The 27,709-nt window shown below is 45.4% G+C and overlaps 1 protein-coding gene across 1 annotated transcript in view; it reads right to left on the bottom strand.

Moving 5' to 3' along the window:
- Nucleotides 1–27,709, bottom strand: part of mnx1 (motor neuron and pancreas homeobox 1) — a 94,121-nt gene that overhangs the window by 58,520 nt on the left and 7,892 nt on the right. Inside the window, exon 2 of the mRNA XM_070881633.1 lies at nt 5,470–5,600. The gene's annotated coding sequence lies outside the window, so the exon portion shown is untranslated. The remainder of the gene's footprint in view (nt 1–5,469; nt 5,601–27,709) is intronic.

Here is a 27,709-nt window from a genome sequence, read left to right as displayed (position 1 = left end):
GGCAGAGTCAGCATGGATTTATGAAGGGGAAGTCATGTTTGACAAATTTGCTGGAGTTCTTTGAGGATGTAACGAACGGGGTGGATAAAGGGGAACCAGTGGATGTGGTGTATTTGGACATCCAGAAGGCATTTGACAAGGTGCCACATAAAAGGTGACTGCACAAGATAAAAGGTCACGGGGTTGGGGGTAATATATTAGCACAGATAGAGGATTGGCTAACTAACAGAGAACAGAGAGTCAGGATAAATGGTTCATTCTCTGGTTGGCAACCAGTAAGTAGTGGGGTGCCGCAGGGATCAGTGCTGGGATCCCAACTACTTACACTAGAAACATAGAAACATAGAAAATAGGTGCAGGAGCAGGCCATTTGGCCCTTCAAGCCTGCACCACCATTCAATAAGACCATGGCTGATCATTCCCTCAGTACCCCTTTCCTGCTTTCTCTCCATACCCCTTGATTCCCTTAGCCGTAAGGACTATATCTAACTCCCTCTTGAATATATCCAATGAACGGGCATCAACAACTCTCTGCGACAGGGAATTCCAAGGTTAACAACTCACTGAGTGAAGAAGTTTCTCCTCATCTCAGTCCTAAATGGCCTACCCCTTATCCAAAGACTGTGTCCCCTGGTTCTGGACTCTGGACTTCCCCAACATCCGGAACATTCTACCTGCATCTAACCTGTCCCGTCCCGTCAGAATCTTATATGTTTCTATGAGATCCCCTCGCATCCTTCTAAACTCCAATGCATAAAGGCCCAGTTGATCCAGTGTCTCCTCGTATGTCAGTCCAGCCATCCCGGGAATCAGTCTGGTGAGCCTTCACGGCACTCCCTCAATAGCAAGAACGTCCTTCCTCACCAAGGCCCTGTACAACTGCAGTAAGACCTCCCACTCGACTAGTTACATCCTCAAAAAATTCCAGAAGATTTGTCAAGCATCATTTCCCCTTCATAAATCCATGCTGACTTGGACCGATCCTGTCACTGCATTCAAATGCGCTGCTATTTCATCTTTAATAATTGATTCCAACATTTTCCCCACTACTGTGTTCCTAACACAGATGAGGCTGCACATAGGGAGGTTAAAGTAACAGTGACCTCAGTCTTTAATAAGACACTCCAGAGTGAGGAACAGGCCTTAGGGGCCGGCTTATATACAGTGCTCCCAAGGGATGCTGGGATCCCTTGGGACTTCAGGGGATGAGCTCCCTGGTGGCGGAACATGGGAGTGCATGCTTTACAGATACACAACATCACTCCCTCCCCAAAGTCAAAGTGAAAACTATTTACAAGGTGAGGTGGTCGGGAGCCTTTCTTTCCCTGGTGGACTGCCTCGGTACAAATGTCTGTTCTGGTGTGTTGGCTGTGCCCTCGCTGGGCTAGCGTGTTGTTGGCTCTGCAGGGCTGCTAGGTGAGCCTGGCCTTGCTGGGCTGTTGGGCATGATGGGTTAAATTTCCTGGTCTGGCATGGTATCGTTGATCCTTTGGGTGTGTGTTGTGGAGATCTGAGATGAATGTCTCCCTGCCCTTTTTTGGTAGCACTATGCGGTTACCCCACAACGGGCAGTCTGCCTGAATGGACAGCTCGTCCTTTCGCCGCTGAAACGGCTTGATTGGCCATTGCATTTCAACGGGGATGCTGGCCCAGCTCCCATGCAGTAAACAGTTTTTTACTAGGGACAGCAGAGGATCTTGGCAGTTAATTATTCTACCTTATTCCGAATACTCCTCGCATTGAGGCACAGAGCCTTCAGGCTTGTCTTTCTAACACACTTTGCCCCTTTAGAATTTTGCTGTAATTTGGCCCTTTTTGCTTTTTGCCTTAGGTTTTTTTGCCCTTCACTTTTACTTTTCTTCTTTCTATCTTTTGCTTCTGCCCCCATTCTACTTCCCTCTGTCTCCCTGCATAGGTTCCCATTCCCCTGCCATATTAGTTTAACTCCTCCCCAGCAGCATTACCAAACACTCCCCCAAGGACATTGGTTCCGGTCCTGCCCAAGTGCAGGCCATCCGGTTTGTACTGGTCCCACCTCCCCCAGAACCGGTTCCAATGTCCCAGGAATTTGAATCCCTCCCTTCTGCACCACTCCTCAAGCCACGTATTCATCTGAGCTATCCTGCGATTCCTACTCTGATTAGCACGTGGCACTGGTGCAATAAAAGTGCAGCAGTCATAATGGGTGACTTTAATATGCACATAGATTGGGTTAACCAAACTGGAAGCAATACGGTAGAGGAGGATTTCCTGGAGTGCATAAGGGATGGTTTTTTAGACCAATATGTCGAGGAACCAACTGGGGGGGAGGCCATCTTAGACTGGGTGTTGTGTAATGAGAGAGGATTAATTAGCAATCTCGTTGTGCGAGGCCCCTTGGGGAAGAGTGACCATAATATGGTGGAATTCTGCATTAGGATGGAGAATGAAACAGTTAATTCAGAGACCATGGTCCAGAACTTAAAGAAGGGTAACTTTGAAGGTATGAGGCATGAATTGGCTAGGATAGATTGGCGAATGATACTGAAGGGGTTGACTGTGGATGGGCAATGGCAGACATTTAGAGACCGCATGGATGAACTACAACAATTGTACATTCCTGTCTGGCGTAAAAATAAAAAAGGGAAGGTGGCTCAACCGTGGCTATCAAGGGAAATCAGGGATAGCATTAAAGCCAAGGAAGTGGCATACAAATTGGCCAGAAATAGCAGCGAACCCGGGGACTGGGAGAAATTTAGAACTCAGCAGAGGAGGACAAAGGGTTTGATTAGGACAGGGAAAATGGAGTACGAGAAGAAGCTTGCAGGGAACATTAAGACGGATTGCAAAAGTTTCTATAGATATGTAAAGAGAAAAAGGTTAGTAAAGACAAACGTAGGTCCCCTGCAGTCAGAATCAGGGGAAGTCATAACGGGGAACAAATAAATGGCGGACCAATTGAACAAGTACTTTGGTTCGGTATTCACTGAGGAGGACACAAACAACCTTCCGGATATAAAAGGGGTCGGAGGGTCTAGTAAGGAGGAGGAACTGAGGGAAATCCTTATTAGTCGGGAAATTGTGTTGGGGAAATTGATGGGATTGAAGGCCGATAAATCCCCAGGGCCTGATGGACTGCATCCCAGAGTACTTAAGGAGGTGGCCTTGGAAATAGTGGATGCATTGACAGTCATTTTCCAACATTCCATTGACTCTGGATCAGTTCCTATGGAGTGGAGGGTAGCCAATGTAACCCCACTTTTTAAAAAAGGAGGGAGAGAGAAAACAGGGAATTATAGACCGGTCAGCCTGACATCGGTAGTGGGTAAAATGATGGAATCAATTATTAAGGATGTCATAGCAGTGCATTTGGAAAGAGGTAATATGATAGGTCCAAGTCAGCATGGATTTGTGAAAGGGAAATCATGCTTGACAAATCTTCTGGAATTTTTTGAGGATGTTTCCAGTAGAGTGGACAAGGGAGAACCAGTTGATGTGGTATATTTGGACTTTCGACAAGGTCCCACACAAGAGATTAATGTGCAAAGTTAAAGCACATGGGATTGGGGGTAGTGTGCTGACATGGATTGAGAACTGGTTGGCAGACAGGAAGCAAAGAGTAGGAGTAAATGGGGACTTTTCAGAATGGCAGGCAGTGACTAGTGGGGTACCGCAAGGTTCTGTGCTGGGGCCCCAGCTGTTTACACTGTACATTAATGATTTAGACGAGGGGATTAAATGTAGTATCTCCAAATTTGCGGATGACACTAAGTTGGGTGGCAGTGTGAGCTGCAAGGAGGATTTTATGAGGCTGCAGAGCGACTTGGATAGGTTAGGTGAGTGGGCAAATGCATGGCAGATGAAGTATAATGTGGATAAATGTGAGGTTATCCACTTTGGTGGTAAAAACAGAGAGACAGACTATTATCTAAATGGTGACAGATTAGGAAAAGGGGAGGTGCAAAGAGACCTGGGTGTCATGGTACATCAGTCATTGAAGGTTGGCATGCAGGTACAGCAGGCGGTTAAGAAAGCAAATGGCATGTTGGCCTTCATAGCGAGGGGATTTGAGTACAGGGGCAGGGAGGTGTTGCTACAATTGTACAGGGCCTTGGTGAGGCCACACCTGGAGTATTGTGTACAGTTTTGGTCTCCTAACCTGAGGAAGGACATTCTTGCTATTGAGGGAGTGCAGCGAAGGTTCACCAGACTGATTCCCGGGATGGCGGGACTGACCTATCAAGAAAGACTGGATCAACTGGGCTTGTATTCACTGGAGTTCAGAAGAATGAGAGGGGACCTCATAGAAACGTTTAAAATTCTGACGGGGTTAGACAGGTTAGATGCAGGAAGAATGTTCCCAATGTTGGAGAAGTCCAGAACCAGGAGTCACAGTCTAAGGATAAGGGGGAAGCCATTTAGGACCGAGATGAGGAGGAATTTCTTCACCCAGAGAGTGGTGAACCTGTGGAATTCTCTACCACAGAAAGTTGTTGAGGCCAATTCACTAAATATATTCAAAAAGGAGTTAGATGAAGTCCTTACTACTAGGGGAATCAAGGGGTATGGCGAGAAAGCAGGAATGGGGTACTGAAGTTACATGTTCAGCCATGAACTCATTGAATGTCGGTGCAGGCTAGAAGGGCCGAATGGCCTACTCCTGCACCTATTTTCTATGTTTCTGTTTCTATTATTACTTTTGAGGTCCAGCTTTTTAATTTAGCTCCTAGCTCGCTAAATTTGTCTTGTAGGATCTCATCCCATTTTTTACCTGTATCTTTGGTACCTATGTGCACCACGACAACTGGCTGTTCACCCTCCCTTTTCAGAATGCCCTGCACCCACTCCGAGACATCCTTGACCCTTGCACCAGGGAGGCAACATACCATCCTGGAGTCTCGGTTGCAGCCACTGAAATGTCTATCTATTCCCCTTACAATTGAATTCCCTATCACTATAGCTCTCCCACTCTTTTTCTTGCCCTCCTGTGCAGCAGAGCCATCCACGTTGCCATGAACATGGCTGCTGCTGCCCTCCCCTGATGAGTCATCCCCCCCAACAGTACCCAAAGCGGTGTAGCTGTTTTGCAAGGGAATGACCGCAGGGGGCCCCTACACTATCTTCCTTGTACTGCTCTTCCTGTTGGTCACCCATTTCCTATCTGCCTGTGTACCCTTTACCTGCGGTAAGACCAACTCACTAAACATGCTATTCCCGTCATTCTCAGCATCGTGGATGCTCCAGAGTAAATCCACCCGCAGCTCCAGTGCCGCAATGCAGTCTGTCAGGAGCTGCAGGCGGATGCACTTCCCGGACACTTAGTCGTCAGGGATACCGGAAGTGTCCCTGACTTACCACATGGTACAGGAGGAGCATAAAACATGTCCGAGCTCTCCTGCCATGACTTAACCCTTAGATAAACTTAATTTGGCAACAACAATGCTGAAAGGTTATTTACTGATAAAGAAAAGAAAAAGAAAAACTACTTACCAATCACCAGTCGGGAGTTCGAGCATCGTCAGAGAGGCGGAGCGGGGAGATCAAGGAGGTCTACAAGAGGCCCATCAGTCGGGGAGCAGATTTGGGAGTTTGAGCATCGTCGGAGAGGCCAGCCGGTGCAGCTGAAGCAGGGAGGCAAAAAAATCTATATTAACGACTTGGAAGAAGGGACTGAGTGTAACATAGCCAAGTTTGCTGACGATACAAAGATGGGAGAAAAGCAATGTGTGAGGAGGACACAAAAAATCTGCAAAAGGACATAGACAGACTAAGTGAGTGGGGAAAAATTTAGCAGATAAAGTATAATGTTGGAAAGTGTGAGGTCATGCACTTTGGCAGAAAAAAATCAAAGAGCAAACTATTATTTAAATGGAGAAAGATTGCAAAGTGCCGCAGTACAGAGGGACCTGGGGGTACTTGTGCATGAAACACAAAAGGATAGTATGCAGGTACAGCAAATGATCAGGAAGGCCAACGGTATATTGGCTTTTATTGCAAAGGCGATGGAGTATAAAAGCAGGGAAGTCTTACTGCAGCTATATAAGGTATTGGTGAGGACACACCTGGAATACTGCGTTTTGGTTTCCATATTTACAAAAGGATATTGTTACTTTGGAGGCAGTTCAGAGAAGGTTCACTAGGTTGATTCCGGGGATGAGGGGGTTGACTTATGAGGAAAGGTTGAGTAGGTTGGGCCTCTACTCATTGGAATTCAGAAGAATGAGAGGTGATCTTATCAAAATGTATAAGATTTTGAGGGGGCTTAACAAGGTGGATACAGAGAGGATGTTTCCACTGATGGGGGAGACTAGAACTAGAGGGCACTGTTGTGTCCTTAGATGCTCTAATAATGACTCCACGAGGCAATGTGTTGTACTTGAACTGTAGTGACCATAGTCCTTTATTTGCTAACTCCAGAGTGAGGATCACACCTGGTGGCCAGCCTTTTATAGTAGGCCAGGCACACCTGTACAGGTAACCTACAAGTCTCCCACTTTTGTGCCCTCTGGTGGAACACCTTGTGATAGTACCAACAGTAGCCATGTAGGATACATGACATCACTCTCCCCTGAGCCTTTCGTGCAAATCGCCTCTGCATTGACTGTGCTCTGGGCTTAGCTCTATCTCGGCTGTATCTGATTGACCCTTGGCAGGTCGTTACAATCTTGGGTGAGTGGTTGGTGCAGTAGTGTGCTGGTGGTTGCTTTTTGTATGCATCCCTGACCACTCCATTCTACCGCCCCCCACACCCCCCCCCCCGCCCCCCCAACCCCCCGGCCCCAACCACATATAGATTATGCCGGAGGCTCAGTGCGTTCAAGTTCAGAAAAACAAGGTTGCATTACATTTGTGGTTCCGTTGTGAGACAAGTACGTTAGACTGGTGAGATACATTATTGATACGGTGACCAGTGCGTGAGGACAAACTAGTTCCAGAACTGCTGAATGGTGTCCCTGCAGTCTGGTGATGGTGTGATGCCCAGTGCTTGCAGTAGGAACCCGGTTGGCTCAAGTTGCCTGCTGTTGGGACTATTGCCGTTGCTCCTAGCGTCGGGCAGGTTCACAGATGCCTGTGACCTCCCTGTCCTATCTTTGCGCCCTGGGTCGCTGTTGATCCCTGAGGAGCTGTTGTCTAGCAGTGCACAGGGAACTGCTGACTCGCTGGCCTGGGTGTTGTTTGGTTTGGGATCCTGGCTGGTCCCGGTCCCCTTTGGTGTGGACTGTAGCGGGTGACCCTTCATTTAGGTATGGCCTTGGTGCAAATGGGGTCCGGGGATTGTGCCTTAGCACAGTCTGCTCTTTCAGGCTCGTGGCAGTTGGTGCCATCGGGTGCCTGAGAGGTGGAGCCGATCAGGGGCAGGGTATCGATACCGGTGCGGTTGCCCTGCTGAGCTCACTTGCTCTGTTGCTCGTGTGTGTTGTCTGCTTGTGGCCACACTCTATGGTGCATAACTCTCGACCCTGGGACGCAGGCTACAGCATTGGGTAGCTCGCTGGACCTGTGTGCTTCCGATGGGTGTCTGCCCGCTGCATTGGCTGCGTGCAGTTGAAATCCTACATCGCACAACTTTTCATTACTTATGATGGATACTCTGTAGTTCCAATCGCGATCGCGCGACTTTTCCTCGCTGGTTGCATGTACACAATTCAGATCATCAGTTATACATTTTACATGATCGCGCGACTTTTCCTTGCTTATTGCATGTACACAACTCTGATCGTCAGTTACACATTTTATCTCTAACTTACAGTTGCTATTACATTGCTTGAGTGTGTGGAACTGTCCCTTTAATTGTAGGTTGCAGGCCTCCTGTAAGAGAGCCTTGCTTGCTTTGCTTGGTGGTCATTTTCCAACATTCCATGGACTCTGGTTCAGTTCCTATGGATTGGAGGGTAGCTAATGTAACACCACTTTTTAAAAAAGGAGGGAGAGAGAAAACAGGGAATTATAGACTGGTTAGCCTTACATCGGTGGTGGGATCAACTATTAAAGATGTAATAGCAGCACATTTGGAAAGCAGTGACAGGATTGGTCCAGGTCAGCATGGATTTATGAAAGGGAAATCATGCTTGACAAATCTTCTAGAGTTTTTTGAGGATGTAACTAGCAGAGTGGACAAGGAAGAAACAGTGGATGTGGTGTATTTGGACTTTCAAAAGGCTTTTGACAAGGTCCCACACAAGAGATTAGTGTGCAAAATTAAGATACATGGTATTGGGGGTAATGTATTGACGTGGATAGAGAACTGGTAGGCAGACAAGAAGCAAGAGTGGGAATAAACGGGTTCTTTTCAGAATGGCAGGCAGTGACTAGTGGGATGCCGCAGAGTTCAGTGCTGGGACCCCAGCTATTTACAATATATATTAATGATTTAGATGAAGGAATTGAGTGTAATATCTCAAGTTTGCAGGTGACACTAAGCTGGGTGGCATTGCGAACTGCGAGGAGGATGATAGGAGGCTGCAGGGGAACTTGGACAGGTTAGGAGAATGGGCAAATGCATGGCAGATGCAGTATAACTTGGATAAGTGTGAGGTTTTCCACTTTGGTGGCAAAAACAGGAAGGCAGATTATTATCTGAATGGTGACAGATTAGTAAAAGGAAAGGTGGAACGAGACCTGGGTGTCATGGTACATCAGTCATTGAAGGTAGGCATGCAGGTACAGCAGGCAATAAAGAAAGCCAATGGCATGCAGGCCTTCATAGTGAGGGGATTTGAGTATAGGAGCTGGGGGGTTTTACTGCAGTTGTACAGGGCCTTGGTGAGACCACAGCTTGAGTATTGTGTGTAGTTTTGGTCTCCTAATCTGAGGAAGGATATTCTTGCTATTGATGGAGTGCAGCGAAGGTTCACCAGACTGATTCCCGGGATGGCAGGACTGACATATGAAGAAAGACTGGATCGACTAGGCTTATATTCACTGGAAGTTAGAAGAATGAGAGGGGATCTCATAGAAACATATAAAATTCTGACGGGATTGGACAGGTTAGATGCAGGAAGAATGTTCCCGATGTTGGGGAAGTCCAGAACCAGGGGTCACAGTCTAAGGATAAGGGGTAAACCATTTAGGACCGAGATGAGGAGCAACTTCTTCACTCAGAGAATTGTGAACCTGTGGAATTCTCTACCACAGAAAGTTATTGAGGCCAGTCGTTAGATATATTCAAAAGGGAGTAAGATGTGACCCTTATGGCTAAAGGGATCAAGGGGTATGGAGAGAAAGCAGAAATGGGGTACTGAAGTTGCATGATCAGCCATGATCATATTGAATGGTGGTGCAAGCTCGAAGGGCCGAATGGCCTACTCCTGCACCTACTTTCTATGTTTCTATGTTTACCTCAATCCTTTTCTCTGTTTGGTGCCACGTGTTGCTCCATCAGCACTGCACCTCGTGGTCTGGCCGCGACCATCTTTTACTTCAGCGCCTCACCTTGTGGTTTGGGTGCTATCTTTCCTCCATCCACTATGTCGACTGCGGAGATCCTCTTCTCCCCAGGTTCTGCCACCGAAGCCGGGAAGTAGCCTCTGGATCTGATTTTCTTCCTCCGGAGTCCTGCCACTGGAGCCTGGAATGTGTGTTCGGGTCTTCTCAGCTGGGTCATCTCTACGCAGTTGTGCTGAGCGGTCTGTATCTCGGGTGCTGTGCTGGTCTGCTCTCTGGTGCCGGGTCCACGCTCAGGTGAGGACTTGCTCTGCCTCTGAGCATGGGGGACGTCGATCGCTGGAGGGTTGAAGTCTTCCCACTTCCATTGGATCTTCTCCATCCACCTTCTGCCGAGCAGCGTTGGTCCATCACCTGTAACAATCCACAGAGGTAACTTGTGCACCGCGCCATCATGGAGTACCTTTACATTCGCACTACCAACGACTGGGATAATTTCATCGGTGTAGGTGCGCAGCTTTGCCTGAACCGGGACCAACTTGGGTCGTTCAGCTTGATTGTCCAATAGCCTCTCAAAGGCTTCTTGATTCATTACTTACTGGCTCGCCCCTGTGTCCACTTCCATGAAGACTGGAATGCCATCTATCCTGACTTGCATCTTCAGCGGAGAACACTCGGTGGTGCAGGTAAACTTGCTATATACCTCATCGTGGGGCTGAGCTGCCTCGCTGCCTATCATTTCATAATCCGCGCTGGATTCATGGCCATCTGCAGACTCTTCATCGTCACTGTCATGTATCTCACGCTACTGTGCATAACTGCATCTTACCATGCTATACATGACTCTAACTAGAGATGACCTGTAACCACTAGCTTACCTTATCAACAGGGGTGCACTTGCAGGAGACACTGGATATCTGTCCCAGACAGATATATAAGGACAGGTCTCAGGCAAGTGTGGCATTCGAGAGCTGTGTAATAAAGGTGCAGGTCCTGAGTGACCTTGACTTCAGTATGTGCCTCGGGTGAATCTGTACTGCAGGGACAGGAATTTACAGACACAGTGAGTCATATTTCTCTTACACATTCGCTGGAGGTGGCCCTTTGTGTTGCAGCCTTTGCATACATAGTCTTTAAAGCGGCACTGGTGAGCCCTGTGATTCCCTCCACAATGCCAGCATGGAGCTACTCGATTAGCCCCCCTCGGCGGACTCGGAGTTAAGGGACTCGGGGGCCTGTTCTCTCTTCCCTGAGAGGCTTCGCGTTCTATAGTCCAGCCTCTAAACGGCGCCACTCTGTGCACAGTACCTGCCGGGTTTGAGTCCTGAGGGTGAGTCATCTGCCTAGAGCCGCAGGTCGAGGTCATGAATGCCTGGCTCACGGAGATGGCCTTCTGCAATGTGACTGTGGTATCCACCGACAGTAGCTTATGAAGAAGGTCCTCATGGCCAATTCCAATGACAAAAATGTCCCGCAGCGCTTCGTTGAGGTGGTTGCCAAACTCACACGGTGCCGCCAGCCTCCTGAGGTCTGCGGCGTATTTCGTGATTTCCTGGCCTTCGGGCCGTCGGTGGGTGTAGAACCGGTGTCTGCCTGTGAGGATGCTCTCCTTGGGCTTGAGTTGCTCATGGATCAGGGTTCCGAGCTCCTTGTACGTCTTGGTCGTTGTCTTCGCTGGTGCCAGCAAGTCCCTGACGAGGCCATAGACGGTGGGCCCACAACTGGTTAGTAAGATAGCTCTGCGCTTATCAGCCAGTGTGGTGGGGTCATCTCCTGCCATGTCGTTTGCTGTGAAGAAATGGTCAAGCCGCTCCACAATGGTGTCCCAATCATCACCATCGGCGAATTGCTGCAATGTACCAAGGGTAGCCATTTTCTTGGGAAAGTTCATAATCTCGTCGCCAATTGTTGTGTCCTTAGATGCTCTAATAATGACTCTACGAAGCAATGTGATGTAATTGAACTGTAGTGACCGTAGTCCTTTATTTGCTAACTCCAGAGTGAGGATCACACTTGGTGGCCTGCCTTTTATACTAGGCCAGGCACACCTGTACAGGTAGCCTACAAGTCTCCTGCTGCTGTGCCCTCTGGTGGCACACCTTGTGATAGTACCAACAGTAGCCATGTAGGATACATGACAGCCATGATCTTAGAATAAGGGGTCGCCCATTTAAAACAGAGATGAAGAGAAATTTCTTCTCAGAGGGTTGTAAATCTGTGGAATTCACTGCCTCAGAGAGCTGTGGAAGATGGGACATTGAATAAATTTAAGACAGAAATAGACAGTTTCTTAAATGATAAGGGGATCAGGGGTTATGGGGAGCGGGCGGGGAAGTGGAGCTGAGTCCATGATCAGATCAGCCATGATCTTATTGAATGGCGGAGCAGGCTTGAGGGGCCGTATGGCCTACTCCTGTTCCTGTTTCTTATGTTCTTATAATCCATGGATTAATAAAGGATAGCCAGCTCGGATTTGTTTAGGGCAAATTATCTTTGACTAACTTGATTGAGTTTTTTGATGAGATAACGAGAGGGTGGATGAGGGCAATGCAGTTGTTGTTGTCTATACATGGACTTTCATAAGACGATGGATAAAGTACCACCTATTAAGCTTGTTAGCAAACTTGAAGCCCATGGGATAAAAGAGGCAGTAACAGCATGGATACAAAATTGTCTAAGGGATAGAAAACAGAGAGTTGTGGTGAATGGCCATTTTTCCGACTGGAGGGAGATATACAGTGGTGTTCCCCAGGATTCAGTACTAGGACCATTGTTGTTTTGATATACATTAATAACTTGAACTTTGGAATACAGGGCATAATTTCAAAATTTGAAGATAACGTGAAACTTGGAAGTGTAGTAAACAGTGAGGAAGATAGTAATATACTTCAAGTGGAAATAAACAGGATACAGGAGTAAGTGGACACATGGCAGATGAAGTTCATCACAGGAAAGTGTAAGGTGAAACATTTTGGTAGGAGGAATGAGGAGAGACAATACATGCTAAATGGTACAATTTTATAGGGGGCTCTGGAAGAAAGAGACCTGGGAGTGTTTGTACACAAATCTTTCAAAGTGGCAGGACAGGCTAACAACGCAGTCAATAAAGCATGTGGGATCCTGGGCTTTATAAATAGTGGCAAAGAGTACAAAAGCCAGGAGGTTATGCTAAATCTATATAAAATCGATAGACTAGGCAAATGAAATTGGCAAAGGTCGTCTGGAGGATGAGTTCATGGAATGCATTTGAGACAGTTTCCAAGAACAAGTCATGGAACCAACCAGGGAACAGGCTATTTTAGATCTTGTATTGTGTTATTAGTCATCATCATAGGCAGTCCCTAAATCTTGCTTCCACTCTAAAAGTGAGTTCTCAGGTGGCTGTACAGTCCAATGCAGGAATTACAGTCTGTGCCACAGGTGGGGCACACAGTGGTTGAAGGAAAGGGTGGGTGGGGAGCCTGGTTTGCCACTGGCTTCTTCCGCTGTCGGCGCTTGGTTTCTGCATTGTCTTGGCGACGAGACTCGAGGTGCTTAGCACCCTCCCGGATGCTCTTCCTCCACTTTGGGCGGTCTTGAGCCAGGAATTTCCAGGTGCTGGTGGGAATGTTGTACTTTATCAAGGAGGCTTAGAGGGTGTTTTTGAAATATTTCCTCTGCCCACCTGGGGCTTGCTTGCCATGTCAGAGCTCCAAGTAGAGCGCTTGCTTAGGGAGTCTCGTGTCGGGCATGCGGACGATGTGGCCTGCCCAATGGAGCTGATCAAGCGTGGTCACTGCTTCAATGCTGCGGATGTTGGCCTGAGCGAGAACATGAATGTTGGTGCGTCTATCCTCCTAGTGGATTTGCAGGATCTTGCTGAGGCAGCACTGGTGGTACTTCTCCAGCGCTTTGAGATATCTGCTGTATATAGTCCATGTCTCTGAGCCATATAGAAGGGCCTGGTCTCCAGATGTCTCGGACCATCTTGCAACTGGACCAAAATCTTGCTCTGCTAAGCCCGTGTGGTAGCCGGTGTGCAAAAGAACTCACGCACAGGCATCTTCCACCCAACAAAATGAAGTTCGGGACCTGGAATGGTCAATCCCAACAACGACAAGCCGGATCGTCGCACTGCTATCGTTGCCAGGGAACTCCGACATTTCGACGTTGACATCGCCGCCCTAAGTGAGACCCGGTGGGCAGGGGAAGACCAGTTCAAGGAAAAACATAGAAACATAGAAAATATGTGCAGGAGTAGGCCATTCGGCACTTCGAGCCTGCACCACCATTCAATATGATCATGGCTAATCATGCAAATTCAGTACCCCATTCCTGCTTTCTCTCCATACCCCTTGATCCCTTTAGCCGTAAGGGCCACTCTAATTCCCTTTTGAATATATCTAACGAACTGGTCTCAACAACTTTCTGTGATAGAGAATTCCACAGGTTCACAATTCTGTGAGTGAAGAAGTTCCTCCTCATCTTGGTCCTAAATGGCTTACCCCTTATCCTTAGACTGTGACCCCTGGTTCTGGACTTCCCCAACATCGGGAACATTCTTCCTGCATCTAACCTGTGCAATCCCGTCAGAATTTTATATGTTTCTATGAGATCCGTTTTCATTCTTCTAAATTCCAATGAATATAAGCCTAGTCGATCTAGTCTTTCTTCATATGTCAGTCATGCCATCCCGGGAATCAGTCTGGTGAACCTTCACTGCAGTCCGTCAATAGCAAGAATGTCCTTCCTCAGATTAGGAGACCAAAACTGTACACAATATTCAAGGTGTGGCCTCACCAAGGCCCTGTACAACTGCAGAAAGACCTCCCTGCTCCTATACTCAAATCCTCTCGCTATGAAAGCCAACACGCCATTTGCCTTCTACACCGCCCGCTGTACCTGCATGCCAACTTTCAGTGACTGATGTACCATGACAACCAGGTCTCGTTCCACCTTCCCTTTTCCTAATCTGTCACCGTTCAGATAATATTCTGCCTTCCTGTTTTTACCACCAAAGTGGATAACCTCACATTTATCTACATTATACTGCATCTGCCATACATTTGACAACTCACCTAACCTGTCCAAGTCACCCTGCAGCCTCTTAGCAGCCTCCTCGCAGTTCGCACTGCCAGCCAGTTTAGTGTCATCTGCAAACTTGGAGATATTACATTCAATTCCTTCGTCGAAATCATTAATGTATATTGTAAATAGCTGGGGTCACAGCACCAAACCTTGTGGTACCCCACTAGTCACTGCCTGCCATTCTGAAAAGGACATGTTTGTTCCTACTCTTTGCTTCCTGTCTGCCAACCAGTTCTATATCCACATCAATACATTGCCCCCAATACCATGTGCTTTAATTTTGCACACTAATCTCTTATGTGGGACCTTGTCAAAAGCCTTTTGAAATTCTAAATACAACACATCCACTGGTTCTCCCTTGTCCACTCTACTAGGTACATCCTCAAAAAATTCTAGCAGATTTGTCAAGCATGATTTCCCCTTCATAAATCCATGCTGACTTGGCTCGATCCTGTCACTGCTTTCCAAATGCGCTACTATTAATAATTGATTCCAACATTTTCCCACTACTGATGTCAGGCTAACTGGTCTATAATTCCGTTTTCTCTCTCCTTCCTTTTTTTAAAAAGTGGGGTTACATTAGCTACCCTCCAATCCATAGGAACTGATCCAAAGTCTATAGAATGTTGGAAAATGACCATCAATGCATCCATTATTTCTAGGGCCACTTCCTTAAGTACTCTGGGATGCAGACTATCAGGTCCTGGGGATTTATCGGACTTCAATCCCATCAATTTCCCTAACACAACTTCCTGACTAATAAGGATTTCCTTCAGTTCCTCCTTCTCGCTAGACCCTCGGTCTCCTAATATTTCCGGAAGGTTATTTGTGTCTTAGTAAAGACAGAACCAAAATATTTGTTCAATTGGTCTGCCATTTCTTTGTTCTCCATTATAAATTCACCTGATTCTGACTGCAATGGACCTACATTTGTCTTCACTAATCTTTTTCTATTTACATATCTATAGAAGCTTTTGCAGTCAGTTTTTATGTTCCCTGCAAGCTTACTCTCATACACTATTTCCCCCCTCCTAATTAAACCCTTTGTCCTCCTCTGCTGAATTCTAAATTTCTCCGAGTCTTCAGGTTTGCTGCTTTTTCTGGCCAATTTATATGCCTCGTCCTTGGATTTAACACGATCCCAAATTTTTCTTGTTAGCCATGGTTGAGTCACCTTCCCCATTTTATTTTTACGCCAGTACAATTGTTGAAGTTCATCCATGTCATCTTTAAATGTCTGCCATTGCCTATCCACCGTCAACCCTTTAAGTATCATTCACCAGTCTATCCTAGCCAATTCACATCTCATACCATCGAAGTTACCTTTCTTTAAGTTCAGGACCCTAGTCTCTGAATTAACTGTGTCACTCTCCATCTTAATGAAGAATTCCCCAAGGGGTCTCGCACAATAAGATTGCTAATTAATCCTCTCTCATTACACAACACCCAGTCTAGGATGGCCAGCTCTCTAGTTGATTCCTCGACATATTGGTCTAGAAAACCCAGGAAATCCTCCTACACTGTATTGCTACCAGTTTGTTTACTGGTAGTGGTTCCACTTTGTTCTGGAAAGGCAAACCAGAAGAAGAATGTCGCCTGCATGGAGTTGGCTTCGCCATCAAGAATGAGCTGGTGCACCATCTCAGAGACTCCTTCTGTGGGATAAGCAAATGTCTCATGACTCTCCCGCTCACCCTAGACTGGAACCAGTGCACCACAGGCCACAGTCATCAGCACGTACGCCCCAACACTCGACGCAACAGATGAGACCAAAGAGGAATTCTACTCGAGCCTCAAACAATCCCTGTCCTGAGTCCATACGGATGAGAAGCTGTAATTCGTAATCTGATAGTAAAGGACTCTCTGAGGAAGAGTGATCATAATATAACATTTCACATTGAGTTTGAGAGTGGAATACTTCAATTGGAAACAAGAGTCTTAAACTTAAATAAAGCCTATTATCTAGGTAGGAGGGGCAAGTTAGTTAAGGTAGATTGGGAAATTAGATTAAAAGGTATGAAGGTAAATAAGCAGTGGCAAACCTTTAAAGAAATATTCCAAAATTCTCAATGAATATATTCCATTGAATGAAATAAATGACCAAATAAACTATCTTACTGATATTGGTTGAGGGATAAATGTTGGGCAGGATACCAAGAGAACTCCTGTGCTCTTATTCGAATATTGTCATAGGATCTTTTACATTCACCTGAGAGGGCAGACAAGACTCAGTTTAATGTCTCATCTGAACAACAGTACTACAATGGACTCTGAGCAAAGAATATGTGCTCAATCTGAGGAATGTGGCTTGAATCCATGACCTTCTGGCTCAGAAACGAGGTTGCTATCATTGAGCCAAGACTGACTCACAAATGGAAATGCATTAGACAAGCTGACAGGAATATTGTGTTTTGAACATCGGCATAAGGAAGGAACCCTGTATAAGAAAAGATCATTGGTCTAGAACTATTGAAGAGCAAGAACATTAAAGAACAATGTTAGGAGGAAGGCATTCTGCACATAAAGCAGCAGTGGTTTTATGAGTTCTTAAGCAGAGAGCGATCAGGTGATACTATTCAGAAAATGACTCGCAGTAGGGTCAAAAAAATTCTGCGATAACTGAAGTGCTGGTCAAATCAGCAAAGCAAATGAAGAGAGAAGTAATGTTGTAGGAGATTGAATAGGTATTAAGGCTAATGAAGACAAGAAAGGCCTTCGGCATATGCAAAATTGCAGCTGAAGTATTTAAAGATGGGAAGCCTGTGATGGTGAAATGGCTTTTTATTTCTTACCATTTTACCCTCCCCCCACCCCCGTATCTCTCTTGAAGACTGATTCATGCTGGGCATAGTTCCACAGCCACCAACAGCCCTCCAGTACCTCACCCACCAAACTATGCTCCATGTGTGAACCTAGATTGTAAGTGTTGACTGGCTATTTCATGATCGGGGCATCCCTACAAAGCATGATAGTGGATGCAGTGGTTGTAATCTACCATAATTCCTTGGATTCTGGAGAGGTCCCAGTGGATTTAAAAACTGCAAATGTAACGCCCCTATTCAAGAAAGGAGGGAGACAGAAAGAAGGAGACTTTAGACCAGTTAGCCTAACATCTGTCATTGGGAAATGCTGGAATCCATCATTAAGTAGGTAGTTGCAGGACATTTAGAAAATCATAATGCAGTCAAGCAGAGTCAGCATGGTTTTATGATAGGGAAATCATGTTTGACAAATTTGCTATCATTCTTTGAGGATGTAACAAGCAGAGTGGATAAAGGGAAATCAGTAGATGTAGTGTATTTGGATTTCCAGAAGGCATTCGGTAAGGTGCCACATAAAAGGTTACTGCACAAGACAAGAGCTCACAGGTTGGGATAATATATTAGCATAGATAGAGGAATGGCTAAATAACAGGAAACAGAGAATCGGAATAAATGGGTCATTTTCAGGTTGGCAAACTGTAACTGGTGGGGTGCCACATGGATCAGTGCTGGGGCCTCAACTATTTACAATCTATATTAATGATTTGAATGAAAGGACCGCGTGTAATGTAGCCAAATTTGCCGATGATACAAAGATGGGTGGGAAAGCAAGTTGTGAAGAGGACACAAAAAATCTGCAAAGGGATATAGACAGATTAAGTGAGTGGGCAAAAATCTGGCAGATGGAATATAATGTGGGAAAATGTGAGGTTATCCACTTTAGTAGGAGGAATAAAAAAACAAATGATTATTTAAATGGAGAGGGACTACAAAATGCTGCGGTACAGAGAGATCTGGGGGTCCTTGTACATGAAATACAAAAAGCATGCAGGTACAGCACATAATTAGGAAGGCAAATGGAATGTTGGCCTTTATTGCAAAAGTGATGAAGTATAAAAATAGGGAAGTCTTGCTACAACTGTACAGGGCGTTGTTGAGACCACACCTGGAGTACTGCATACAGTTTTGGTCTCCTTATTTAAGGAGGGATATGCTTGCATTGGAGGCAGTTCAGAGAATGTTCACAAGGTTGATTCCTGAGATGAATGGGTTGTCTTATGAAGAAAGGTTGAGCAGGTTGGAGTTTAGAAGAATGAGAGGTAATCTTATTGAAACATATAAGATTCTGAGGGGGGTTTACAGGGTAGCTGCAGAGAGGATGTTTCCCCTCATAGGGGAAATCTAGAATTAGGGGGCATAGTTTCAGAATAAGGGGTCGCCCTTTTAAGACAGAGATGAGGAGAAATTTCTTCTCTCAGAGGGTTGTGAATCTTTGGAATTTTCTACCCCAGAGAGCTGTGGAGGCTGCGTCATTGAATATATTTAAGGTGGGGATAGACAGATTTTTAAATGATTAAGGAGTCAAGTGCTATGGGGAGTGGGCAGGAAAGTGGAGTTGAGGCCAAGACCAGGTCAGCCATGATCTTATTGAATGGCGAAGCAGGCTTGAGGGACCAAATGTCCAACTCCTGCTCCTATTTCTTATGATCTTGTTCTCACAGAAACATTTTCCAAAAGGACACACTGAATGGTTCTCAACGGTGCAGTTGTCATTCCCTTGCGTAGGGAGTTTGAGGACAACTGAAGTGTCCTCAATGCTAAGATACGTTAAGACAACGCAAACCGGGGACTAAACCTGGGATCTTCCCTGTCTGTCTGGCTCAGTCACACACCGTGTGGGGAAAGTGTCAATCGTGGATTACACTATAGCTTCAAAACGGCATGGGGAATGGATTCAGATTTCCCCCGTACATAAGATTTTAAAAATGGCTACCTTGTAGAGCTAAGATTGTATTTCCAGGAATTTGTGACTGCCTGGCAGTCTACCAAAGATTACTTCAGGGGACAAGTCATCTCATATTCCAGCAGTTGCAAATTCTAAGTATATCAAAAAAATTGGGTGTTTTTTAAAAATTAATTCATGGATGTGGGCAAGGCCAACATTTATTGCCCATCCCTAATTGCCCTTGAGAAGGTGGTGGTGAGCCACCTTCTTGAACCACTGAAGTCTGTGCGGTGAAGGTACTCCCACATTGCTGTTCAGGTGTTGCAGTATTTTGACCCAGCGACGATGAAGGAACGGCGATATATTTCCAAGTCAGGATGGTGTGTGTCTTGGAGGGGAACTTGGAGGTCATGGTGTTCCTGTGTGCCTGCTGTCCTTGACTTCTAAGTGGTGGAGGCCGCGGGGTTGGGAGTGCTGCCGAAGAAGCCTTGGCGAGTTGCTGCAGTGCATCTTGTAAATGGTACACACTGCAGCCACGGTGCGTTTGTGGTGGATGGACTGAATATTTAAGGTGGTGGAAGAGGTGCCAATCAAGCAGGCTGCTTTGTCCTGGATGGTGTCGAGCTTCTTCAATGTTGATCGAGCTGTACTCATCCAGGCAAGTGGAGAGTATTCCATCACATTCCTGACTCATGCCTCAGACTTCCAATCTAGAAGCTACCATTGGGTAACTTGATACCAAGTTATCATTGGGTTCATTATATAGGCCAGCAAATTTATTATAAAGACCAATGAAGACCAGTATATTGGTCATGTGAAAGAAAACATGGGAATGTCTGAAAATACATGCAGCCATCAACAAACAGCTTATTATTGCCCACTTTTCGCATGGGTAAATGTGTAACATTATGATTTGTATCAGCATATACACTGATTATATATAATCTTAAACAATATTGGTGTGAAAGAACTATTGTTGATCCTAAGTAAACATGAAGTAAATATAAAAACATGTGCTAAAACTGTAAAGTAATATTATGAGAAAATAAAGTCTCTTGGGATAAATCAATACTTGGAAAAGACCGCTTTTCTATCATATTGTCTATATCTAATTAAGTCCAATGAAAATCAGTCAATACACTGAATAAAGATACAGTAGGAAATTATACAAGAAAACTATAAAAAGCACATTGCAAAACTAAAAAAATATTGATTTTTGATCTGCGAGCTAAAAATTTTATCTAAATGACTTTACAGTAATAATCATATAATTTAATTTGACAGATGATGCATGAACCAGTAATGTAAAGAGAATAAACAAGTAGACTTGAATACCACAAGCATTTGAGAGAGCTTAGCAGAGCACATTGAGCAGGAGCTGGCAAAGCAGGGATGTGTGAATTAGGCTCAATTTGTATGTTTGGCTAGTTATCAGTTAAACCTATCAAATCCAAATCCACAATTTCATTTATTTTTTCTAATTTCTCCCCTTCTGGTTATTGTTCCATTGATGAGTACCATTCTTCATGTGTAACCTTTGATAATGAGCAGTGGTAGGATATCCAACACAGGAAGGCCATCATAGATGAGTCTGATCCTCTCGCCACCTAATATCCAAATATTGAGAGGTCCACTGGACAGCAATCATGAATGGGGACTCTCGCTGATTTGTTCCCTCCTCCTTTAGCAGTGAGTCACTGACAGTTTTCTTACTGTGGTCACTTCCAGCAGACCATGCCATGGCTTTTCAATGATCAACACTTCCAAACTGCTTGCCATCACTGACACTGAACAAACAGGAGAAATTCCATATGCACCTATCCAATCATTTTTGCATATTATGTAAAGATTTTAATAATCCAAAATAAATTTAAGCTGTTATTGATGTAACTCCACCATTTCATCACTTCACCATTGGTGTCCGTGCTTTCAGCTGTCTTGGCCCCAAGCAGTGTCAGCCATGGCTCAGTGGGTAGCACGCTTGCCTCCAAGTCAGAAAGTTGTGGGTTCAAGTTCCATTCCAGGGACTTCAGGACAAAAATCTAGGCTGACAGTCCAGTGCAGTACTGAGGGAATGCTGCACTGTTGGCGGTGCCATCTTTCAGATGAAACATTAAACCGAGGCCCCGTCTGCTATCTCAGGTGGAGCGTTGAGGTGGCCTCTCGATTGGCTTTCGGCACTTAAGTCATTTTTTTAATGTTGGACCGGAAGTCGGTCATATTGGGGGCAGAAGTGTGGCGGTAAGTCAGGCTGAGGGATGCAAGTTGGGGCAGGATCGAGACTCCACCGCTCAGTGGCGGAGCGGTGATGACGTCACAGTGCGTGAGTGCCATCAAGCCGGCTCCCCTCCGTTAAAGGGGAGAGACTCTTGGCATTTTTTATCTTCGGCCACTGGGTCATCAGGGAGGGTTTCGGCCGGGCCAGCAGCTTGGCACCCAAGAGCAGATGCCAGGCTGCCTGTTGGCGGCCCGGCCGATTCCGGGGTCAACATTTTGCCGGCTGATTGGGAAGTCGGCCAGCAAAAATAACATGGCGGCCACGGCAGTGGGCCCTCCCCTTAAAGTGTTGCCGGGCTGCACACAGTCAGGAGAAGGTGCACCAACAGAGAAAGCTGTCAGGGGCACCGCGCAGAGGGGCAACAATTTTTTTTTACTAAATATGGGTTGGAGTCTTCTACAGGTGAGTCAGCGCAGGGGAAGCGGGGACAGCCCGAAAAATCCCCGACCTGAATTTGGGCCGGGGCGGCCATTGGTCTGCAATGTAGCGGCCACTCAATTCTGTTGCATGGCCGCCGCAAAACGCCAGAAACAGGCCTTATCTGGACCCTGAATTTCGGCCCCCCCATGTCACTATTTCAAAGAAGAGCGGCAAGTTATCCCTGGTGTCTTGGCCAATATTTATCCCTCAATCAGTCTCACTAAAACAGATTATCTAACCATTATCACATTGCTGTTTGTGGGAGCTTGCTGTGTGCAAATTGGCTGCTGCATTTCCTACATTAAACAAGGATGGCACTTGAATATTATTTAATTGGCTGTAAAGTGCTTTGGGATGTCGCAAAAGATGCTATATAAATGGAAGTCTTTCTTTCAAGGTCTGGAATTTTCTCCATAAACTTCTCTTCCTTTAAGATGCTCCTTAAAACCTACCTCTTTGACCAAGCTTTTGGTCATCTGTCCTAGTATCTCCTTGTGCGGCTTGGTGTCAAATTTGTAAACGCTCCCATGGAGGGCTTTGGGACGTTTTACTACATTAAAGGTGCTATGTAAATGTAGGTGTTGTTGTAACTAAAGTGGTACATCAACAGCAATAGCAAAATCCATGGATCACACAGGCATTTTAAATAAAATTGCTTTGGGATGTGGGCGATGCTGACAAGGTTCTTTTATTCCCCAACCCTAATTGCCCTGAGACAGTACTATTTTTTTTTACAACCGAATGGCTTGCTCGGACATTTCAGAGGACATTAAGAGACTACCAAATATTGTGGGATTGGAGTCACATGTAGGCCAGACTGAGTAGGGATCCCTTCCCTGAAGAACATCAGTGAATCAATTGGTCTTTACAAGAGTCTGGAAGCTTTCATGGGGTTTTTTTTGTTTCCTGCTACCAATCCAAAAATTACCAAGTTTATTGGATTCAATGTCAGAAGTTGCTATGGTGGAAATTAAACTCTCAAACTCTGGGTTGCTAGCCTAGTACCATAATCATTACACTCTCATATCCTGTATCACGTGCCATCACTTACAATTACACAGCTGAATTTCATTGTCTGAATCTGCAACAACTTAACATGCTGTGCACAGATTAGGACATCTCTCGTCTGAATGAGTACCTGCCTCCAGTTACAATGAAACAATGGAGTGTATAAGTTGTGATATATAAGGTATTGCAATTGTGTGGGACAGGCTCGATGGACCAGATGGTCTTTACCTATCCGTCGTTGTTTGTAAACTAAAGTGTTGTTCCAGAGTTGAGGAAATGAGGGTGACCAAATCAAAGATAATGATGGACATGTTCTGACGATTCAGGCAGACAGTAGTTATCACTGTGTGGAGCTCTTTGACAGTTTGATCCTCAAAAAGCCTCCTGAGAACCAAACTCCTTGATCATGGGTTTGATCATCTCCCTTCATTCTTCTCCCACAGCTGCTTGTTGTCCATGTTCACATCTGAAGTATCTTGGGACATTTATCACATTAAAGCACTATATAAATACAAGTTGTTGGTCAGTGCAAAATCCATGGCCTTCTACCAGGCAGTGAGACTGCGCTAACAGTTTTGGAAATGCTTACTTAAGCACTTGGACTGAAGTTATGCAAAAGATTTACCAGCTGACCGTGGGAGCAGCTCTGGGCTGTTGCAATACCACCTCTATATTACAAGCTTGTCAAAAGATGGTGGGAAAAGTACGCTATTTGTTTAACACAGTGTCAGGTGGAACAAAGTCTGCCAGGCTCGCAACAAGGGTAATAATGATTGATTTTGGAAGCATAAAAGAGACTGGTTAAATTGTTCCATGTGTCATGGATCTTAGTATAATCAACAGAAAATATGAATAGCTGCTAAAGTGTAGATCTAGCTTCAATGGGTGTAATTATGCCACATACTGATTTTTAAAAATTTCTTTATTCTATTCCAGGTTGACTTTAATTCACTTCATTTTAGCTGTTTAATACTAGGACCAGTTTAAACTTATGTTTGGTGCTATACCTGTGGACTGGTTTGAACCAGTAATAGCTTAAATAATTTATTGCATAAGTAACCTACCTCTGTGACCAAGTATTTGGTCATCTATCCTATTATCTCATGAGGCTCGATGTCAAATTTTGTTTGATAATCACTTGTGAAGCGCCTTGGGACATTTTACTACGTTAAAGGTGCCATAATAAATGCAAGTTGTTGTTATAGTGTAATTAGCTCTTTCTCCAACCAATTGGTTGTTTTTTGTTATGGCAGTTGGACTATTGTGAAAATTAGGAGTATACATTTGCAGTAAATGAGCTGTGGAATGTCAAGGACTAGCGAAGTTCATGGTTTAGTCTTAGGAGCTCAGCCTTGCGTACAGTTGGACTAAAGTGAATTTGAGGCGTTAAATCGCCAAGCTGTTGTGTCTGATTGTATTAAGCTTTTAAGGGAGAACAACTTAGTTTAATATTGGAGACAGCTGATCCCATGATTTATTATACTTCTATGATGTGGGAAGTAAGGATGCTTTGTGTTGTGTATGTGTAATGTAAGTATACTCCCTGTACACTCAATGTAGTTACATAAGACTACTGGATGTACCTTCATACTGTATATACTGTGCTTGTACCACCAGAAGGTGCAACTGGTGGAGACCTAGGAGTCACCTGTACACGACAGGTAACCAGGTATAAAAGGGAGCTCACCATGCTGTACCCTCGCTCAGGAGTTGTAATAAATGGGCTAAGGTCACCACAGTTCAAGTACAATACCTTGCCTCGTGGATTCATTACTCGAGTGCTTATAGACATAATACTTTGTGTGTGTGGAATGGTCACAGTCCAGGAAGTGTATCTGACTGCTTGAACAACATTTCTGAGCTCAAATAGCACCTGGGAACAGTATCTCGTATGGATTCTTGGAATACAGAGTATGTTAGTGAAGAGTTGCTTGGTGCAGAGGTTGAAAGAAAATGAGGAAGCATAGCTTGGGGAGAAATTAGGGATGGGGTAGACTATGAAGCTTTTACAAAGGTGAGCGGGGTGGGATAGGATGAGGAGCTTGAAGGTTTAGAAGGTGCCAGAAAAATAGGGAAGAGACTAAGGTGCGACTTGATGGCAAGGGTCACAATGCCACTGTGGCAGTATGGGTGGGCAGCTGTGAAAATTATATCCAAGTGGGGAGGCTTTCATAGGCGGCAAACTGTCTCCACTCTTTCAATCAAAGCCATAATGTCCGATGAATTAAAATACTACTAAATGTTGAATTTTACAGTTAATTAAATCTGGATTGTTTCACTTAGTATCTGGCTAGTTGATTCCTTCAAGTGCTACTTTAAAAAAATTAGGTCCAGGATGTGTGCGTCGCCAGCACTTATTGCCCATCCCTATTTGCCCTTACGAAGGTGGTGGTGAGCCGCCTTCTTGAACTGCTGCATTCCTTGTGGTACTCCCACAGTGCTGTTAGGGAGGAAGTTCCAGTACTTTGACGCAGCGATGATGAAGGAACGGCAATATATTTACAAGTCAGGATGGTGTGTAACTTGGAGGGAAATGTGCAGGTGATGGTGTTCCCATGCGCCTGCTGCCCTTATCCTTCCAGGTGGTAGGGTTCGTGTGTTTGGGAGTAGAAGCCGTGGCGAGTTGCTGCAGTGCATCCGTGGTGCACACTGCAGCCACGGTGCGCCTGTGGTGGAGGGAATGAATGTTGAAGGTGGTGGATGGGTTGCCAATCAAACTGCTTGCTTTGTCCTGGATAGAGCTTCTTGAGTGTTGTTGGAGCTGCACTCATCCAAACAAATAAAGAGTGTTCCATCACAATCCTGACTTGTGCCTTGTAGGTGTTGGAAAGGCTTTGGGGTGGTAGGAGGCGAGACACTCGCCGTGGAATACTGAGCCTCTGGCCTGCTCTTGTTGCCACAGTATTTATGCGGCTGGTCCAGTTATGTTTCTGGTCAATGGTGACCCCCAGGATGTTGGTGGTGCGGGATTCAGTGATAGCAATGATAGCAGTGATATCAAGGGGAGGTGGTTAGACTTTCACTTATTGGAGATGGTCATTGTCTGGCACTTGTGTAGAATGAATGTTACTTACCACTTATCAACCCAAGCCTGAATGTCATTCAGGTCTTGCTTTATGAGGGCATGGATTGCTTCATTTTCTGAGGTGTTGCAAATTAAACTTGTGTCAGCTGTGGCTCAGTGGGTAGCACTCTCGCCTCTGAATCAGAAGGGTGTGGGTTCAACTCCAGGGACTTGAGCACAAAAATCTAGGCTGACATTCTAGAGCAGTGCTGAGAGAGCGCTGCATTGCTGGAGGTGCCATCTTTCGAATGAGACATTAAACCGAGGCCCTGTCTGCTCTCTCAAGTGGACGTAAAATATCCCATGGACACTATTTCGAAGAAGAGCAGGGGAGTTATCCCCGGTGCCCTGGCCAATATTTATCCCTCAATCAACATAACAAAAACAGATTATCTGTTCATTATCACATTGCGGTTTGTGACAGCTTGCTTGTATGCAAATTCGCTGTCATGTTTCCCACATTACAACAGTGACTACACTCCAATGCTGTAATGCGCTTTGAGACGTCTGGTGCTCGTGAAAGGCGGTATATAAATCCAAGTCTTTATTCTTTCACTGTGCAATCATCAGCGAACATCCCCACTTCTGACCTTATGATGGAGGGAAAGTCATTGTTGAAGCAACTGAAGATGGTTGGGCCTAGGATACTGCCCTGAGGAATTCCTGCAATGATGTCTTGGGGCTGGGATGATTGACTTTCAACAACTACCGTCCTATGTGCTAGGTATGAATCCAGCCAGGGGAGAGTTTCCCTCCTGATTCCCATTGACTTCAATTTTACTAGGGCTCCTTGATGCCACACTGGGTCAAATGCTACCTTGATGTCGAGGGTAGTCACTCTCACCTCACCCCTGGAATTCAGCTCTTTTGTTCATGTTTGGGCGAAGGTTGTAATGAGGCCTGGAGCCCCTGGACCTGAAGGCCTGCATCCTAGGGTCCTAAAAGAAGTGGCTGCTGTGATAGTGGATGCATTGGTTGTAATCTATCAAAATTCCTTGCATTCTGGGGAGGTCCCAGCGGATTGGAAAACCGCAAATGTAATGCCCCTATTTAAAAAAAAGAGTGCAGACAGAAAGCTTTAGATCGGTTTGCCTAACATAGAAAATAGGGGCAGGAGTATGCCATTCGGCCCTTCGAGCCTGCACCGCCATTCAATAAGATCATGGCTGATCATTCCCTTAGTACTCCTTTCCTGCTGTTTAGCTGTAAGAGCCATATCTACCTCCCTCTTGAATATATCCAATGAACTGGCATCAACAACTCTCTGCGGTAGAGAATTCCACAGGTTCACAATTCTCTGAGTGAAGAAGTTTCTCCTCATCTCAGTCCTAAATGGCCTACCCCTTATCCTAAGACTATGTCCCCTGGTTCTGGACTTCCCCAACATCGGGAACATTCTTCCCGCATCTAACCTGTCCAGTTCCGTCAGAATCTTATATGTTTCTTTTAGATCCCCTCTCATCCTTCTAAACTCCACTGAATAAAGATCCAGTTGATCCAGTCTCTCCTCATATGTCAGTCCAGCCATCCCTGGAATCAGTCTGGTGAACCTTCGCTGCACTCCCTCAATAGCAAGAACATCCTTCCTCAGATTAGGAGACCAAAACTGAACACAATATTCCAGGTGAGGCCTCACCAAGGCCCTGTACAACTGCAGTAAGACCTCCCTGCTCCTATACTCAAATCCCCTAGCTATGAAGGCCAACATACCATTTGCCTTCTTAACCGCCTGCTGTACCTGCATGCCAACTTTCAATGACTGATGAACCATGACACCCAGGTCTCGTTGCACCTTCCCTTTT

This window comes from Pristiophorus japonicus, chromosome 5, assembly GCF_044704955.1.
Source record: "Pristiophorus japonicus isolate sPriJap1 chromosome 5, sPriJap1.hap1, whole genome shotgun sequence".
Taxonomy (NCBI): Eukaryota; Metazoa; Chordata; class Chondrichthyes; family Pristiophoridae; genus Pristiophorus; species Pristiophorus japonicus.
This window is presented reverse-complemented; position numbering and strand designations above follow the sequence as displayed.